The sequence below is a fragment of the Bactrocera neohumeralis genome, unplaced genomic scaffold, assembly GCF_024586455.1.
Source record: "Bactrocera neohumeralis isolate Rockhampton unplaced genomic scaffold, APGP_CSIRO_Bneo_wtdbg2-racon-allhic-juicebox.fasta_v2 cluster10, whole genome shotgun sequence".
In the NCBI taxonomy this organism is placed as follows: domain Eukaryota; kingdom Metazoa; phylum Arthropoda; class Insecta; order Diptera; family Tephritidae; genus Bactrocera; species Bactrocera neohumeralis.
Window position 1 is genome coordinate 18,363,879 of NW_026089623.1, and position 19,244 is coordinate 18,383,122.

General features: G+C 37.2%; 2 long non-coding RNA genes across 2 annotated transcripts; one reads left to right on the plus strand and one right to left on the minus strand.

The window, feature by feature from the left end:
- Positions 1-1,691: 1,691 nt before the first annotated feature.
- On the minus strand, positions 1,692-7,146 carry LOC126765450 (uncharacterized). The gene is made up of 3 exons (XR_007668407.1): positions 3,917-7,146; positions 2,338-3,829; positions 1,692-2,274 (listed from the first exon to the last, which is right to left on the minus strand). It is a non-coding gene; the product is annotated as an uncharacterized LOC126765450 (long non-coding RNA).
- A 9,037-nt stretch (positions 7,147-16,183) lies between these two features.
- LOC126765479 (uncharacterized) lies at positions 16,184-17,376 on the plus strand. Its single transcript, XR_007668447.1, has 4 exons — positions 16,184-16,635; positions 16,700-16,729; positions 16,770-16,844; positions 16,919-17,376. It is a non-coding gene; the product is annotated as an uncharacterized LOC126765479 (long non-coding RNA).
- The last annotated feature ends 1,868 nt before the right edge of the window (positions 17,377-19,244 follow it).

Consider the following 19,244-nt stretch of genomic DNA (forward strand, 5'->3'; position numbering starts at 1 on the left):
TGAAAAACTGGTACAACGAATTCAATCGTGGCCGACGCTCGCTCAAAGACGAATTCCGTGAGGGTCGTCCAAAAACAGCCGTTGTGCCAGAAAACATCGATGCCGTACGTGAACTGATAATGCAAGACCGTCATGTAACATACCTTCAGATAGACGCATGCCTATGCATTTCTCCCACCAGCATACATTCGATATTGCATGAACACCTGGCCGTAAAAAAGGTTTGTTCTCGTTGGATCGGTGTAAAGAAATGCTGAAAAAATACGATCGCGGTGCTTCAAAAGACGTTTATAAGATCGTCACAGGTGACGAATCATGGATCTATGCGCATGAGCCCGAAACAAAACAGCAATCGACAAAAAAAAATAATAAAAAAAACAAAAAAAAAACCATTTTCGTTGATAAATATGTATGCCTATTTGCATTATTAGGCCAGAAATATATATAGCAACCTACGTACATACATATTTATTAAGTGATTAAATATACAAAACGGGCCCGAAACCAACTAAAACAAAAAACAAATAGAAAAAACAAAAAATTAAATACGGGCACGTTACAATTCCAAATAAACAACAAAAAGCCCAAAACCTACTTATGGCATAGCAAACAACTATAACAAGCAACGTGGGAAGAGGGTAAAAACTCAATACGGAAAACACCCAACAAAATCAAACAAGAGAAGAGAAAAAGAGAAGTAACAGGAGAAAGAACGAAGACATATAAGTATTGCTACCCATAAAGTGGAGAAAAAAGTGAGGAAATTCCTATTAAAGCTTTAATAAAATTATTGTATGCACATATGTGTGTTTAATATATGGCGAGTTCCAAGTTGCATGTTGCTTTGTATTTGGACAAAGTATCGAGTTCCGATTAACATTTTATGCGTTATCGATACGCATAAATCAAGCATATGACGCATCAGAAATTTTGATTATGCTCAAACAAAACATAATGGCTGAAGAAGAAAGGTAAGCATAAAAATCCTTAAATATTGAAATTTGTGATTAAATTAGATGATATTCTTATTTAAATATCTTTTTCCTCCTTTTCAGTGATAAAAGTGGACGCATGAAAGGAAGCTGTTGCTTTTAAATAAAAGGCTGTCCAATGAAGTTGATTTTTGTGCCAAAAGGAAAAAGAAGTCCGTCCTTTGGGAAAAGGTGCTTCGTGAAATTAAAGGAGTAGATGCAGAGTTTCCTTTTTCACGGGATGACATAACCAGAAAGTTTATGAACTTCATGGTAACGTTTAAAAGAATTAAGAGGCGGAATAAAACGTCTGGAGAGGCTGCTAAAACGTGGGAGTTTTTTGATCAAATGGACGAAATTTATGGAACCAGGACCGACATCGTTGTACCAGAGCAACTTTTGGATTCATCTTTAAGTGACATATAATCTGGTATAAATGACCACATCGCAGATGACGCTAATAGTGACACAGATAAAGAACCCCCACGGAAACGGGCTCGATGCGATGTTTTGGACTTCTTGCGCGCTGAAAGCCAAGAAGAAAAAAAGCTTTTAAAGGAATTTTTGGACTGTGAAAAAGAAAAGCTAAAAGTAGAACGGGAAAAAGTTGAAGAGATGAAGAAGCAGCGTGTAGTTTTGTCCAACATTCGTAATTAAAACGCTGATAAATTGGTCATTAAAAGTAGTATGTGTAAAACGTAATAATAATTATGCTATTTCGTACAATGTGTTATTTTTTAATACCAAATAATCGACAAGTTTTCTACAATAAAAATGTTTTTATTGCGTTCTTCAAGCAGAAAATAATGTAGTTAACCAATTTCTTTAATCACTTGCTGCAACCAAATATTGTTGTGCATTAAGGGACATATGAAAATGTTCGCTTTCATTGTACACTATTTCAGAAGGCTTTTCATTGTTAATTATAAAGTTATGGAGTACCAAACATGACATTATTATTTGTTTAGCCACTTTGGAGTTTTGTACATCAACATAGTTTAAAATACGGAACTTGGTTTTCAAAATACCGAAAGCTTGTTCCACACACACTCTTGTGGAAGCTAAAACATTGTTGAATATAATTTGTGCAGGTGTTAAAAATCCATTGTCCTTATATGGAACCATCAAATATGTTTCCAAAGGGTAAGCCCCATCACCCAAAAGGTGACCTTCCGGTGGAAAGGGAATAATGTTTTTTGACAATTGCCCTTTTAAGTGGACTGTTCTGCCATACTAAAGCATCGTGGCATCGGCCGGGGTATCCCACAAAAGCGTCGGTGAATAGTTCTCTATCAGCAACAGCCTATATAATGAATTAATCATTATATTAGTTTTGCTTTTAATCTGGTTATTTGATTTATGATACCTGTAGAACAATTGAGCTTGTGCCCTTTCTGTTATAATAACTTTTACCGCCTGTTGAAGTTTGTGGAATACGAATATGGGTCCCGTCGACACAACCCAAAACAAAAGGAAAGGGATGCGCTCTGCATGCCTCGAGTAGCTTCATTGTTTTCCTTTGTGAAATTTCCGTAGACGGGAACTTGATGATCTGTCTTTTGAGATTAGCCAAGAGCCTTGTTGTTTTAATGAAAACTCTATAGGTGGTTCCACGGCCGAAGTTGAATCTGTCACCGACATCGCGGAAACTACATTGATTAGCAAGTTTCCATATTGTTAAATATAGCGCTTTTTTTAAAGATATGCCAGTTGGACCACGTCGCTCACGAGTACTCCATGCAGTCTTCAATATATCGCACAATTTCTATAAAAAATGATTAAGTATGCAAAATATTTATCATATTTTGAATAATTTACTTTACCTCAAATGTTGCAGTTTCCATACGGAAATGAGAATAAAACACATCAGCATTTGCTTTTGCATTTAGGCACTTTTCCAACAATTTTTCTTTTCTTTGAATAAAGCAACGTTGCGTATTCAATTTTCTTTTTCTTTTTCAAATAATTTCTTACGATTACTAAATTGTTTTGACTGATTTCAGTTAACTCCAATAAATTTCCCATAAGGAGTTGAATATTCACATTTCGCACCATTGTGTTGTCGGTTGCTTTGCAATTAAGTTTATCATAAATGTCAAAACGACACAAAGCAAACTGAAACAAAGCAGCAGGGTTGTATTACTGACATTGCATAACTTGTGTATATATACCGCAACAATACAAAGCAACGTGGAATTTGGAACTCGCCCATACAGTTGGAGCTGTAATTCAGCATACATCTAATTGTAAGAAACCCAACTGTTCTTCACAGAAAACCCACTCAGACAGTTCGGTATATAGTATACAGCAGCGGACAGTGAAATCCGAACAACTAAAAAATCATAGTTTTTCCTTATTATTTTAGTGGAATGTTTAAATTTTTTCATTTGAAACAATAATATATATTTAATACGTTAGTATTAAGCGTAAAAAAGGCAGTGTAGTGGATTGCACTTATAATTTTTTTTTTTTTATTAAATTTAGATATTGTAAATAGCAATATAAACAGTGATAATTTTTTTTATTTGCATTAGAGAAATGATTTTATAGCTTTAGTTAAAGGAAATTAATCTACACAAAAGAACTCTTTTTAGTATTTTGTCAAATCTCCTTTGCTTTTTATAACGGCTTTTATACGCTCGGGCATTGAATTTATGAGGTTTTTTTATTGTTACTGCTCCAATACCGTTATACCACGCTTCTTCGAGAATTCCATTCAGCTCTGCTAAATTTGTTGGTCTCTTCTGTGCTACCTGAGCCTTCATTATAAGTCAAAGGTTCTCAATGGGATTGAGATCCGGACTGTTACCTCGCTACTCCAAAGTTGAGACCCCGATTTTTGATAAATAATTCTTCACCTTAAAGAAACAAAAAAGGATAACTATAAAATTTGTAATTAAAATTATAGCAGTAAACTCTAGTTGTACAAAAAAATGGATACTTACTATTTTGGCACGATGGCAGGGCGCAGAGTCATCCTGAAAAATAAGGACATCCGCTCGTGAAAAGCAGTTTTTTATTGAAGTTATTAAATTGGTTTCAAGTATCTGCTGATACTAATTCCTATTGACGGTTCCTTCAATTAGGGCTAGTTGCCTAAGGCCAAAGTAGGAAAAGCAATCCTAGACCATTCGGCTACCTTGCTGCTTAACAGGAACACCTTCGTCCTTGAACCGCTCAGAGCCAGTTTTTCTCTTAAGATATCTGGTTTTATCGACATTTTTTAGAAATTCTCCGATGGAAGACCGAAAAAACCATTTCTTCTGTTTTTTAATAAAGTCCTGTTTACTTTAGAATGCTCCTTGTACATACATAGAAAAAATTTATGGCCATTAAACTTTGCGCATAAAATATTCCGCAATGAACATATACATATACATAGACATACGGTACATATGTACATAAGTCAACTGTAACAAAAAATTTTAAGAAATACCCTATCCCTATGTTCAAGCTTAATTCGTGTCTCCAAACATCCTAAAAAAAAGCCAAACAAATGCTGAAGCCAACTCTATCACTAATTTCCCGAATGGTCAGATTTTCTTTTCGGAAAATCAAAATATTAAATAAAATATTACGGCAATTCAGACATTTTTTTTAAATTTGGAATATTTGAGCTTTAAGCAAGCACGAGCACGAAATAAACTTTGAAACTATTGAAAAATAAAACAAAAAGTTGTTATAAAACGTGTTCAGAGCACTAATTTAAGTGAATGAATAAACCTTTCCGCAAAAAATTACACTTGTCGGTTACAATCGTGCTTTAAATACAAACCGACGGGTTGTCCGGATTTCACTGTCCGCTACTGTATGTATGAAATAAATGAGAAAATTACCGTACCTTCCTACAGCTTACTTTGTGTTTCCAAGCACACTATAACAATTATCCAAAATCAAAAAAAAAAATTGTTCAAAGTCAAGTATTCTTACTTGAAGGTTCGTTGATACCCCTTGGGATTGTACTTGATCGTTTGAAAAATACGTACATACATAGTACATATGTGATACCCCTTCGACTTGTACTCAATCGTATAAAAATACATGCAAAAGTACATATATACATATACAAGTGCGTTCCAAAGTAAACAAGACTTTTTGAATCTAGCGCCCCCTGGTGGCGCCATCTACATGTCGACTAGTGCGTTAGAATCTGCTATCTTTATCGACCGTATTGTGAGAATATCATGACATTTCATTGATTGGAAGTGAAGTTATTGCGTTTTAAGTGTGAGTATATTTGTGTTATCGGTGCGAAAATGAGCCGCTGCGAAAATGAGCTTAAATTTTGTTTTAAGATTGGTAAAACTTTTACCGAAACGTTTCAATTGATGAAACAAGTTTATGCCGATGATTGCCTATCCCGAAGCAGAGTTCACGAGTGGTTTCAACGTTTTCAAAGTGGTCGTGAGGACATAAATGACGGTCAACATGTGGGCCAATCAAAATCCGTGATCACCGGAAATTCCATTGAAACTGTGCGTGAATTCATCAAAAATCAGCCGAAATCGGACGGTTTGTTCCACACAAATGGACTGACGTCCAAAATTACTCAGAATCGTTTCATCGACCGACGCTTGTGATCGATCATTTGACCAAAAATAACATTTTAACTATTAACCACTCCCCGTATTCACCTTATATGGCACCGTGCGAACTCTTCCTTTTCGGAAAAATGCATTTGCCCATGAAACGAAAGCGTTATGCAGATGAGCTAAAACACTCGTTCGACATTCTTTTGGATCGTGCAAAAAATAAATTTATTTTGCCGAAAAAACCATTTCTTCTTTTTTTTTAATAAAGTCCTGTTTACTTTGGAATGCTCCTTGTACTTACACACAAAAACATTTATGGGCCATTAAACTTTGCGCATAAAATATTCCGCTATGAACACACATACATAGACATACGGTACATACATAAGTCAACTGCATCAAAAAATTTAAAAAAAAACTATCCCTATCTTCAAGCTTAATTCGTGTCTCCAAACAAAAAAAGCCAAAAAAAAATTTCAAAGTCAAGTATTCTTACTTGCAAGTTTCGGCGATAACCCTTGGGTTAACAGAGCAACAAGCAGGATCACTATAACATATAAGTAAAGGCAAAAGTAAAACAGTGGATATTTATGTATGTACATATGTATATGTATATAGAGATCCAACCATTTCGCTCTTTTATACTATGTTCCCACCAAAAATTTGAAGTGATTAGACTACATTTAATCTCTTCACTAATCTAGCCCATTCTTACTGCCGTTGGACAGATGATAAAACAGATGTTTTTGTCATTCAAGAATTCACATGACTTAATATTTATTGAAAGAAAACTTTATTATACTTGTATAGTAATTTGTTATAAAAGCCGTCTTCCTTTAAATATTTTTCATATCACCACGGAGACGCGATTAAGAACTGTAATTTTTGTATGGCGACCTTTATACACGCAATAGTACATATATAACATATATTAATTACAACGGTCAGCGAACTTTACAAAAACGCGTCAAAACGGAACAAAAAAAATTCAACGTATATATGTATACCCATATACAAACACAGGAAAATTAAAATTAACATACATTCGTATGCTCATTTATACATATATACATTCTTATAATATATAGTATGTACATACATCTATTACTTATCGCATATTTATTTTCGCGTTATTTTTGAGCAAACGTATGCACATGCAATTAATAAAATATTTGCATACATACTTACATATTTAGATGTTGATACTTATATCACATATCAACAAATATATAAGAAATTATATACTCAAATAGTATAAACCGTTTCCTATGCTCTGACACAGAAAATCGAATATCTGCCTAGCAATTAAACATTTAAACTCATCAAGTAGAAACAGAAGTAAAGATCAAGGTGAACCAATTATTTGAAAAAGTTGAAATGCGTAAGAAAAATGATGGTGTGGTTATATGCTTCAATTACAGAAAAAGTTGTCACATAAAGCTGAAGAAGTTCAAAGAAATGTCAAGTTAGTGGAAGTGTAGACGGCAAAAATCGCATGCTGTCAGTGGATACAGGGCACGTCATATTCCATAATTGGATCTGATCTGTTTTATATAGTTGTAAGACTCATAGCAAAGTTTTGTACTGCAGCTGGGGAACATACCCAAGTTCGTCGACGACATATTACAGTTTTCAAACTTCACACGGTTGAATTGAAGTTGAAGCAATTCAATTTCAGATCAACCCCACTCTTTTTTAGTTTTACAATTTTCAACTATTTTCAGCCAAAGTGCGCTTGGTATTGCCAACCGAAAGAATGAATACTTGACAGATAATTAAACAACTTAAAAATTTTAAACTAAAAATTAAAACAACTAAATTTAGTTAATGCTCACACACAACCTATCATATTTATGGTGGTTACCAAATCTGCTTTTATGGTAAATATTACAAACACCTTAAACATATGTGCTCTGTGGATAAAACTCCAATGACTTAAGAGGAGCAAAACGCTTCAAAATTTAATATTACCCAAAAAGTATATTCCTAGGAGTACAAAATTCTATCGACTCTTTGTGTTCGATACACTTTCCACGGTCTCTTAATTTTTTTTTTTGAATGTTTCCCAATTAAAGTTTGTTTCGTCCCTATTTCAATGTTTGTACTTAATAACTGAATAAATAGTTTTTTTTTTTTTAAATATAAAAGTTCTTTTATTTCCATGTCCCTATTTCTATTAATATTTTTCATAAATAAATTCATTAATGTTTAACTACAACTGATTGGTAGTAGTTGAAATTTTTGATACTCTAGTCAACCACATGTCGTTTGGAACTTGAAGAGACGGAAAAACAGACGATTTTCTACTCGATTTGCACACGTGCTTGAGAGAGGCCGAAATGATAGTGGTAATGTTCTACGAAAAGATGCCGCGACTAACAGAAAGTTTCAAGACCGGACCACACTCTTGTAGAACCTCCAGATGTGATCTAGTGACTGATATCCAGAGCATACTAAAATTTTGTACGTAGCACTACTCCAGCCTGTTAAATGGAGGTGAAAGCATAATACCAAAAGATGATAAAGCCGATTTCTCAATGACGATAGATCAGATGTTCCATTACCAGACAATGAAGAAGCTTGAATAGCAATTACCCATCTGAAGAACTACAAAGCGGAGGGAGACAATGGATAGGTTTCTTTGTTGAATTTAGTGTGACGAAAGCATGCCCGACAATAGGAATTTAAGTGTGCTTTGCCCAATCCACAAAAAGGCAGATCCTACAATCTGCGCCAACTGCCGTGGAAAAAGGCTCCTCAACATCGCATATAAGATTCTATCTAGTATATTGTGTGAAAGATTAAAACACACCGTCAACACATTGATTAGACCTTATCAGTGTAGCTTCAGGCCTTGAAAATCAACAATTGACCTTATATCGGCACACACCACCTCTTCGTCGATTTTAAAGCTGCTTTGAACCGCTATCTCTGAATTTGGTATCCCCACAAAACTAATACGGCAGTGTCAACTGATGTTGAACAATACCAAAAGCGTCGGGATCGGGAAGGACCTCTCCGTGCCGTTCGATACCAAACGAGCTTTCGGACAAGGCGACTCCCTCTTTTTTTCTATGTCCCTTTGTATGCTTAAATTTTTTAAATGCGAATTTTTTTTAATAAATAGAGTGATTGAAGAGGAAGATGTATAATAGCATCCATTAAATAGTGGAGAAATACCGTAATTTTTGAGTTTTCTAATGAGGGTCGTAAATAATTAAATTTTTTCCGCTAACATTGCAAACGCAGGCTAAACCCTACGAGATTAATCAAATGTAATGTACTAAGTATTGTACCCATTGAAAAGATCTACAGAAAAATCCGCGGTGATATATGTCAATCTCTTATTTATATCCCACAATAACATTTTTTTGTCATTTACTTTTACGACAAATAATGGCTAATTTTCGGAAGCGATTTTAATCAATACAGTAATAATCGTTATCCAATTAAATAGATCTATATGGCCCTGTACATTGATTTAAATAAATATTTCCGAAGATATGTATATCAGATTTAAAAATTGTGGTTCTCCCACAAATTTAGCAGCGATCGGACGCGTTTATTATCGGAGGCCTCTAGCGAGGAATATTTAAACGAAAACGATGAAGTATATGTGTACAATTTCAAACTGATCATTAGTCAAAAATAATACAATTGCTAAATATTTGGAATAGTAGAAAATAACTGCAACCGCAAACGCAGTGCAATGGATTATAACTGGCTCGTAATCAGTCGTTGAATATTATACTACGTCCATCTCAAAAGACTGATGTGCAGTCCACTATAATGTCTGTCTCCAGTGTGAAATGATGGAGCCGTATTTTTATTGTTACACACCGACGCAAAGCACTCTTCAGAGTCAGAAATTCATTGTTTTTTGTAACACTTTGCACAGAGCTTTCGCCTCGTTAGGGGGCCCACTGCCTTCATTGTCCTCGGTGCTGATTTCGCAACAGTATTTTCCCTTAAAACAATTATTAACACTCGAAATGCTTTTATGATCAATTTTTTTGTAAACTAACACAAGTTGCTTCACAAAAATGCTATATCTCATTAACTAATCGTAAAAGTCGTCGCATTCGCGACTTAGCTCCCACGTCGCTGTTGAGAGTCATACCTTTGATGTCGTAGATAATTTCGACCAGCATTAACACTAACACGAAGTATGAGGATACCCGCACCAGCACCACCCTAAGCTAAGGTGTTGAGGTACCCGTGCCGAGGTCTGAAAGGTATTAAATGCCTTCTGTACGCATACCGGCTCTGCAGACGAGTGACCAATCCTTTCCGGCTTAGTCGTGGGACCAAACAAGAACGAAACTAGCATAAAAACAACATCTACAACAACAACCAACTTGACGACAACAGCGAAAACTAAAGGAACTGGCATGACATGTAGGAATCCTATAACGGAATCCGAAGAGGACGAATTACTTGCCTTCAGCCAGAACACGAGTAAGAGTACTGCCGGACATGCCAGCCAAAGTATACCGGTAGACACAGCAGCGGAAAAAGGCAATCTAAGGGAGGAAGCGTCCACCTTCAAAGCTGTCATGAGCACCAACCAAAGTGCACTGGCGGCTAAACGAAAAAACAGGAAAATGCGCCAGAAATCCCAGAATCAGCTGAGGAAAACCGGTACCAGAGGGCAGTCTTCATACTGGGAAAGATAGGCAAAGATCGGGCAGCCGGTACCCCAGTTAATGAAGCAGAAACAAAGCGCCTAAAATCCATACTAGAAGAGTACGAAAGCTTCCTGAAAAGGAAGCAATCCGAACCTCAGGAGGGGAGCAAACAACCGAGCAATGCCCGAAAAACCTAGACGGAGTGAAGGTGAACATAGCAGCACAACAACGGTAAGGCATTTCTGCGATGTAGCCGGAGATAGCCTACAAGTGGCCATCATAGACGGAAATTCTTTGCAGGCTTCCAATTGAGGCTTATACCCGCCAGGGACGTCCCGATGAGACCTCGTGCTCGCATTTGGCTACCCCCTCTAGAGGAGCCGGGCGAAAAACTCCTGAGGTGCATCAAGCTGCAGAACAATGCTATACCTGGTACAGATGATTGGCAACTGATCAAGGAAAAAAACCCCAATAAAGAAAGCAGACTACTTTTGGTGGCCATTTGCGATGAGTCCATAGAGGCTCTTAAGAAGACTGACTACAAAATCAGCTTCGGAGTTCGCAAGGCCAGGCTAAAAATCTTCCAAGGCGACAAGCGGTTGACGAAGACGACACGGAAGATGTCGACGACGCCAGCAAGCTGCTACGGAATATGCTCATCAAAGAAACCCGAGATGCCCAATAACCTAAGATGCGTACAGATCAATCTGCAGCACTGGAAGTGTATAAACGAGAGGGGCATCGACATCAGCCTAATACAGGAGCCCTGGCTTAATATAGACACCATAAAAGGGCTAAACAGCAGTAACTATAAAATTTTTTACACACGAAACAAAGGTAAACCTAGGGCATGCCTTCTTATCAATAGAAGTATAAATTCATTTCTTTGTTTAAATTACAGCACAGCAGTGGTAAAGCTGGAACAGAAGGAAAATCATTTCTTCTTGGTCTCGGCCTACATGGCCCATGACGAAGACATACCACCGGCAGCACTTACAAGACTAGTGGAGAACAACAGGAAGGAAGATGTCCTAAGTGTAATGCAAACGCAAGGCACACTGTATGGGGTAGCTCCAGTATAAACATCAGATATGTGTCACTCTTACAGTATATTCTGTATAGCAATCTAAGTATATGCAACAAAAGTGATAATCCAACCTTTACTTTCCCAAGCTCTGATAGGTTTCCGGGGTGGGAGGAAGTGCTGGACCTCACACTGCTATCAACAGACACAGATAGTCTCGTTGTGGATAACTTTAGGGTCTCCGATGAGCCTTCCATGTAGGATCACTCCTGGATACTCTTCAGCATCCGCGAGAAATACAATACTCCTCTCAAATATCGGAACCTTAGAAGAACAGCGTGGGAAAAAATTAGCTGCTATCAACAAAATGGCTTGAAAAGGGGGGCATGAAGAGTATTAGTAATCCTCAGGAACTAGATTCAAAAGTAGAGAAGTTGGAAAAAATTTTAACTACAATTTTCAATAAATCCACACCGCTAATAGTTCTGAAAAGGAGAAAGTCTTTTCCTTGGTGGAACAGCGAGAGAATTTGAGAACTCAACTAAGGAAAGCTTTCAGTGAGAGTTTTAGCACCAAATTCTGGCAGCCATATAAAGATATTATAAAAAGATACAAAAAAGCAGTCAGGAAAGCTAAAAGGGATTCTTGGTGATAGAATAGAAAGTTGCAGAGAAACCGCAAGGCTGAGTAAAAAGCTATCCAAAGATCATACTAATACTGCCTACATTAGGGTGAAAGGAACTGATTGGACCTCCTCTGCAAAAGAATCTCTGGAGGTACTTACTACAACGCACTACCCCGGGAGTCAGCAAACGCCTTTAACGAGGGTTCAATCAGAACCACCGGTAAACACAGCTGATTACCGAGGCCAGATAGTAGACAAAAGCAAAATCAAATATGCCATAAATAGTTTCTCACTATTTAAAGCGGCAGGTCCAGACGGGACCAAAATGCTGCAAAAACTGGTAGAACCAATCGTTCAAAGGCTTGAAGATATATACGAAGCTAGCATTCAACTATCTTACATCCCAAGAAGTTGGAAAATAATTAAAGTAGTGTTCCTTCCAAAACCAGGCAGAAGAACACACGATAATGCTAATTATTTTAGACCTATAAGCCTCATTTCCTTTATGCTTAAGGTACTAGAAAGGCTAATAGACTTACGTTTAAGAACAATAATGGCGGATAAGTTATCGAAGTCCCAACATGCATACATAAAGGACCGATCAACCAAAACTGCCCTTCACGAGATGATAACTGTAATTGAAAAATCACTACACTACAAATAATACACCATGGCCGCATTTCAAGACATAGAAATAAATGCTATAATTAATTCTCTGACACATGGTGGCATAGATGACACTTAAGAATAGGAGGATTATAGCATCAAACGACTCTGCAACACAAACAAGTTATATGAGTAGAGGGACTACTCATGGAGGGGTTCTCTCCCCACTTCTATGGGTTGTAGCGCTGAACAAAATACTACTCCAGTTAAACGGTGGGAAGTGAAAGCAGTAGCATATGCAGACAATATAGTGTTGTTGGTATCAGGCATGTGTGTTTCAACAGTCAGCGTAATTATGAAAAGAGCACTGCGAAGGTTAAACTTATGGGCTAAGAACAATGGACTAGGTGTTAACCCGAACAAAACAGAATTGATGCTATTCACAAGCACAACCAAAATCCTTCAGTTTCAACTTCCGGTACTAAACGGTACAACACTCTCTCTATCCCCCACAGCTAAATACTTAGAGGTGAAAATTGACACCTAACTGTCCTGGAAAATAAATATAAAAAAAGAATAAATAAAGCATATACATATGGCCTACTATACTTGCAAGAGAATCGTCAGCAAGAATTGGGTCCTCAAACCTAGTATAATCATGTAGATGTATACGGCTGTCATAAGACCTATACTTACATATGAAGCTCTGGTACGGTGGCCAGCGCTAAACAAACAATACAACATTAGAAAATTAAATGGAATACAAAGAGCAGCGTGTGCGGGTGTTACTGGTGCAATCAAGTCTTGCCCGACTAACGCGCTCAATATGGTCCTGCATCAACTACTCATAGACATATTTATTCACAAAACAGCAGCATTTGCGGCTATAAGAATAAAAGAATTGGGTGGTTGGAATCAGCAGAAATATGGACATAGTGGAATCCTAAACAAGCTCAACATTAATAAATCGGACTACATTCTCTCAAAGCTGGGTTTAAAAAGACACTTCCAAGTGAGGATACCCTCTAGACGAGAATGGAGAAGAGACTCAATAAGGGAGGAATATACCATCTCAGTCTATACCGATGGGTTAAAAATGGACTACGGAGTAGGCACGGGGGTACTCTCCGCTGATCTAGGCATTTCTCTCTCTGTACATCTACCGAACTCGGCTAGCATTTTCCAAGCGGAAGTACTGGGCATAGAAAAAGCCTGCGAAGTTCTATTGGAAAACCACGAGACTATACGTAAAGCAGCAATATTTACGGATAGCCAGGCGGCGCTCCTGGCCTTGTCTTCGCCCATGACAAATTCCAGTATAGTCCACAACTGCAAGAAAGCAATAAGCTCAATAAAAAACACGCTCCAACCAGACTTGATTTTGGTTCCCGGTCATATGAACATTTTCGGTAAAGAAAACGCAGACGAGTTGACAAAGGCAGGAGCTTTCCTTAACGAATCAGAGGCGGAACTAATACCAAGCCCGCTAGACAATTTCAACAAATAACAGATGGGAAAACATAACAAAATGTATCATAACTAAACAATTATGGCCAACATATGACAAGAAAAGATAGGGCTAGGAGAAGTATCTGCAGAGTAACAGCTACCATAACAAGGCACTGGCCATTTGGAGAACATGCGTCCAAAATGGGTATGCCCTACAACAACATCTGCCGAGACTCCGGAGTAGCAGGGAACAAGAAAACAATTTTCCACTTTCTCTATGAATGCCCAGCCATATCACGGATCCGACACAGAACACTTGGTTCCATCAAACACCAAACCTTGAATGGATATCTACTAAAAGCATATCAGAATTGAGTAGCTTAATCAAAATCTCAAAATGGTTTGAAAGAGAAGGTGAAACGTGATGGCAGATACAGACAACATACATACAAGATTCTACGAATAGTGCATCAAAATGGCACAGCAAGTGCTAATTGAGAACGAAAGACAACAGGGCTGCACTCCTACCTACGTACCTTGCCAACATGTGCTACTTCGGACTGAGTACGCGATTGAGAAGTAAAGTCTTTTCTCGACGAACAAATACCAAATTCTACAAGTCACTCATCATCTCCGTCCTGCGATATGGCAGAGATCTGTATGATGTACGAGATATACGACGACATTTCTATAGTTCAGCAGATTAAGTGACAGCGGATAAGCTGGCTAGATCATGTCGTCCGAATGGATGAAAACAATTCAGCTCTGAAAGTATTCGACGTAGTACCCCCTGGGAGAAGCAGAGAGAGAGTAAGACCTTCACTCCGTTGGAAAAACCAGGTGGAGAAGAACCTTGATACACTTGGAGTCATCAATTGGATTTAAAACGTGTAATGCGTAAAGTGGAGATGAACAAACGTCCAAAGAGAGAAGAAATAGCTGCAGATATCCCACTCGCAAAGGCATATTGGGCAGAGCAGAGCAGTTTAATATTTGTGTGTGGCTGCTTGCGTCGAGTATGGAAAAGCGAAGATGGCCAAACGCCCCGAGCTCTTATGTTTGATACGAACGTAAGAAATCCTGAAGTTATCAACGAGCTGCACAACGATCCAAGTGGAGGTCATAATAACCTTGAAGAGGTTTAATTGTTATTGGGTTGGTTATCGTCATTCAATTGTTTTCAAATAAGCGAAATGCGTTAACGTTAAAAAGTCAACGTCCAGGAGTCGTGGGCAGAAGAAGCAGTGTAATTTGGAAGTTGAGCGAAATAACGTGGGTTTTGATAGTCCATTTCCCACCAATATATTAGAAAACAGACATGTTTAGTAGGCATGGAATATTTCAGCGACTTGACAGAAGTATAACTGAACCCTAACAAAGAGCCTGCGCCAGTAGCGGACGTATTCATCAACAACAAACAAGTTGGTAACGAGATATGGTGTTCCTTTGAAATTACGTTCAGACCAAGAAAGAATTTTGATTCAGATGTGCCGGAAACTGGGTATCCGGAAAATGGGTGAAATTAACGCTAATAAGAGAGCGACAGCTAAAGCATTCCAGAAGACGAGATGAGAAAATTAAATGTCTCTCAATTAGTGAAAAAACTTAAAGCCTTGTTACTCCCGATCTTCACTCACCACCTGGGCATTTAGTTCGTGGTCTCAGCCAGAAACCACACTTTGAGAGAACTAGCCTCGTAGCGTTGGACTTGTCAAAAGCCTTTGACACAGTCAGTCAGACAACGCTACTGCAGGACATAAACAACGCTCCCTCCAGGACTGAAGAGGTGGACCATGAACTAACTGAGCGGTCGTCAATCTGGTATTGTCACTTGCGAAGCGAATTTATTTGGCGAAGCGAACGCTTTGGCAAACATACCCCAAATTTGCATTGTGAATGGCGAATGAACGTATTCGCTAAAATATGTCGTTGCCATTCATGAAAAAAGTAGCGCGTTCATCCGAATTTGACATTTGTGTCATTTATACTAAAAAATATTTATTATTATATCAACTGAAATTCGAAAATATGTTTAATAACGCGGATCTGTATTTTGAGGATAATTACGATGTGGAAACGTGAACTAATCTTCTTCGACAGCGCCGTTTTATTAGAGATAATTCTAATCCTACAGAGCTACCTAACACGGTGTATGAAACCAGCTCAATTATAACGAATAATAAGAAGTTTTTGTTCAATATACACGTTATTGCTCATTTTTGGTACGGACCGCCTTTTCTTTTTTAAATCACTTATTAGTAAAAGATTTCTTCTCTTAACTTGTTTAATCCTTTTGTTATTGTAATTCAATAAAATTTTCTCACTCTGAGTTTCCTGGTTATCAATAATTACGTTAATTAAAAATTGCATTTCTCTGGCGTTCGTAAATGCGAAAAAAATTCTTCGCAGCACAATCGCAATGGCAAGGCAGTAGAATCAGCTGATTGTGTAGTAGCAACCACAGCCGGAAAGAATGCAGCAGGGTTGCAAGGACGCATTTATGTATGTGCTGAATAAAATCAAAGACAAATTTCATTGCCAGATGTCGTCTTCCATAACGCCGATGTTAAAATTGTGTGCCGCGCTCAGATTTTTTGCACATGTCAGTTACCAACAAGCTATAGGGAATGAATTTCAGTTGGGACTTGCTCAGCCAACAGTTTCCCTTATTTATTCAAGATCGGGAATACCAAATGCAATAGGCTGCATCGATGGAACCCATATTGCGATTTATGCTCCTACCACAAACAAACACCTCTATCTAAACAGAAAAGGATTTTTTAGCATAAATGCAATGATTGTGAGTTTTTATGAATTTAATACAGTAAAATTGGTATAAAAATTTTATTGTATTTTTATTACAGGCTTGTGATCATGATATGAATATCCGTTTTGTGGATGCTAGATATGCTGGTTCTACACACGATTCGTTAGTATGGAACAATAGTTCTCTAAAGGCATGTTTAGAGGCAGCGCATCAAAACGGAGATCAGAACTCTATTTATTTAGGTATTCGCAATATTTGACTACTGCGCAAGTTTAATCTTGACATATGAATATTGAAAACAATAATATATTTGCAGGTGACTCCGGATACCCACTAACCCCTTATTTATTAACACCTTTCCGTCATGCAGAATCTGGAACTAGGGAGTCAATTTTTAATAAGAAGCACGCGAAAGCCAGAAATGTTGTTGAACGTACGATTGGAGTTTTGAAATGCCGTTTCAGATGTCTTCTGAGTGATAGAAAAATGCGCTACGATCCTGCTAAAGTAACATCCGTTATTAATATGCGCTGCGCCTTTCACAACATTTGTAAAAAATTTAGAATCGGTGATCCGGAGGAGGCTGAAATCTTCTTTGATGCCGTTATACCATTGGAACCAATTAATAAAAATGGCAATGCTTCACCAGGAGAGCGCCGCAGAAAACAAATTGCTGATGCTTTGATGTAAATGAAACTATACCGACTTCAGTGAATAATATATTGTATTCTTTTATTTTATTCAATACTATGAAATTCAATATTACACAGATAATAAATATATAAAAATTACAAAAACTACATGCTTTTAAATTAAATTAAAAAAATCACAGATTTAATTCCGCCACTTATAATAATAAAGTAAGAATAAATTCATAACATGTTTTCTTACAAAAATCTCAATTTCAAGTTCGGTTAAAATATGAAATAAAAAAAAATTCATCACATTCTTATGAAATAAACTATAAACTAAATTCAATCTATTTACAAGCACCCTATTTACCCTATTTTTTTTGCATTTTTAATATTAAAATTTGTAGTTTTATTTCCATCTTTTCTTTATATCTTTTTTTCTCTAAATTTTCTTCCTTCTTCCTTTCTTCTTTCATTTTCATTAATTTAATTTCTTCCTGTTTCAGTTCATATGTTTTTCTTGCATACCTTGCAATTCCATCTATTTTTCTTTCCATTTTTGCCATTTTGTTGGAAAGGGTGTCCTGAACTTCGGCTTGCTTTTCCAACGCTTTCATCCGAATGACTTCACGTTCCTCTACTGTCATTCTAGGACGGCTGCTTGAGGATTGCGATACCAAATCCATGGCTCGTTGTGTTACCTCGGTCGTGCGCTCTTCTGGCTGAATTTCACTACTATTTACCGCAGTTTCTACTTCATTAGAGCCATATGCTAAGCCTGTAGGATTTACAGCCGCCTGAAGGTGAAGAAGCTCATCTACACTTTGCTCTAATGGAGATAAACTTTGCTGAGCATAAGGTCCTCCTCCTGTGGCAACAGTTTCGCGTCGGTTTGTTGCTATTTTTTTTTTAGTTTCAGTTTATAATCTAACCAAACCTAAATGCTACACATAAGTAACTTCAACCAAACAAATTAATTAACCCTCTACCGCATACAACGCCATATATGGTTTTGGGATTTGTTGCATTTGGCTTTGCACTACGGTAGTTTTCTTTGGACAATTCTTTGTTCGGTGTTTTCGACAAAATTTTTATCATCAAAATTAGGACTTTTCTCGGAGAAAAAAATATTTTTCGAAGGAAAAACATAGTGTTCACACAATAAAAATACAAACCGATTGGAAGGTAAGTACTATAGGCACGCTTTTGTGCAAAATCGGACAAAGCCATATATGGCCTTTCATGCAGTACATACTATTTTTGGAAAAACTGACGAAGCCATATGTGGCCTTTCATGCAGTACATACTATTTTGCCTTTCATGCATTTTAGTAAAATTTTTTCAGAAATAGATGCAAGATCTTTTTATGGAAATTTAAGATATGTAAATGTAGTCGATAATGGGCTTCAAAGCGACGATGATTATATATCCGAATCAGATGAAGAAGTTGTTGGAGCACAAGTTTCTGGCCAGGAAGATGTATATATATCGGAGACCGATGAAAGCAGTTCCGAAGACGTATATGACGAGCCTAGTAGCTCAAACGCAAAACGCGCTAAAAAATCGAAACCACCAAACTGGAAAGAAAATAGCTTGCTCCCGTATTTAAGTGAAAACTTTCCATTTCAAGGAGACATGGAGCTTCCAAGTTTTATCGATGAATTAGAGACGCCAGCGGAGTTCTTTAAATTTTTCTTTGACGAAGATTTGATAAACTTTATAGTTGAACAATCGAACATACTTGCGCTGCAAAAAGACATAAATAAGCCGGCAAATATTACTAAGAGCGAAATAGAGCAATTTATAGGTGAGTTCAGCGTAAAAACTGTGGAGAAACTTAGTGAAAATTTGTTTTCAGGCATAGTTTTATACATGTCTTTGATGAAATTACCATCGTCGAGGCATTATTGGGATACTACAGTTGGCCAAGAATTTGTACGCACCATCATGACTTGCAATAGATGGGAAAACATTAAACGCTTTTTGCATTTCAACAATAATGAGGATATG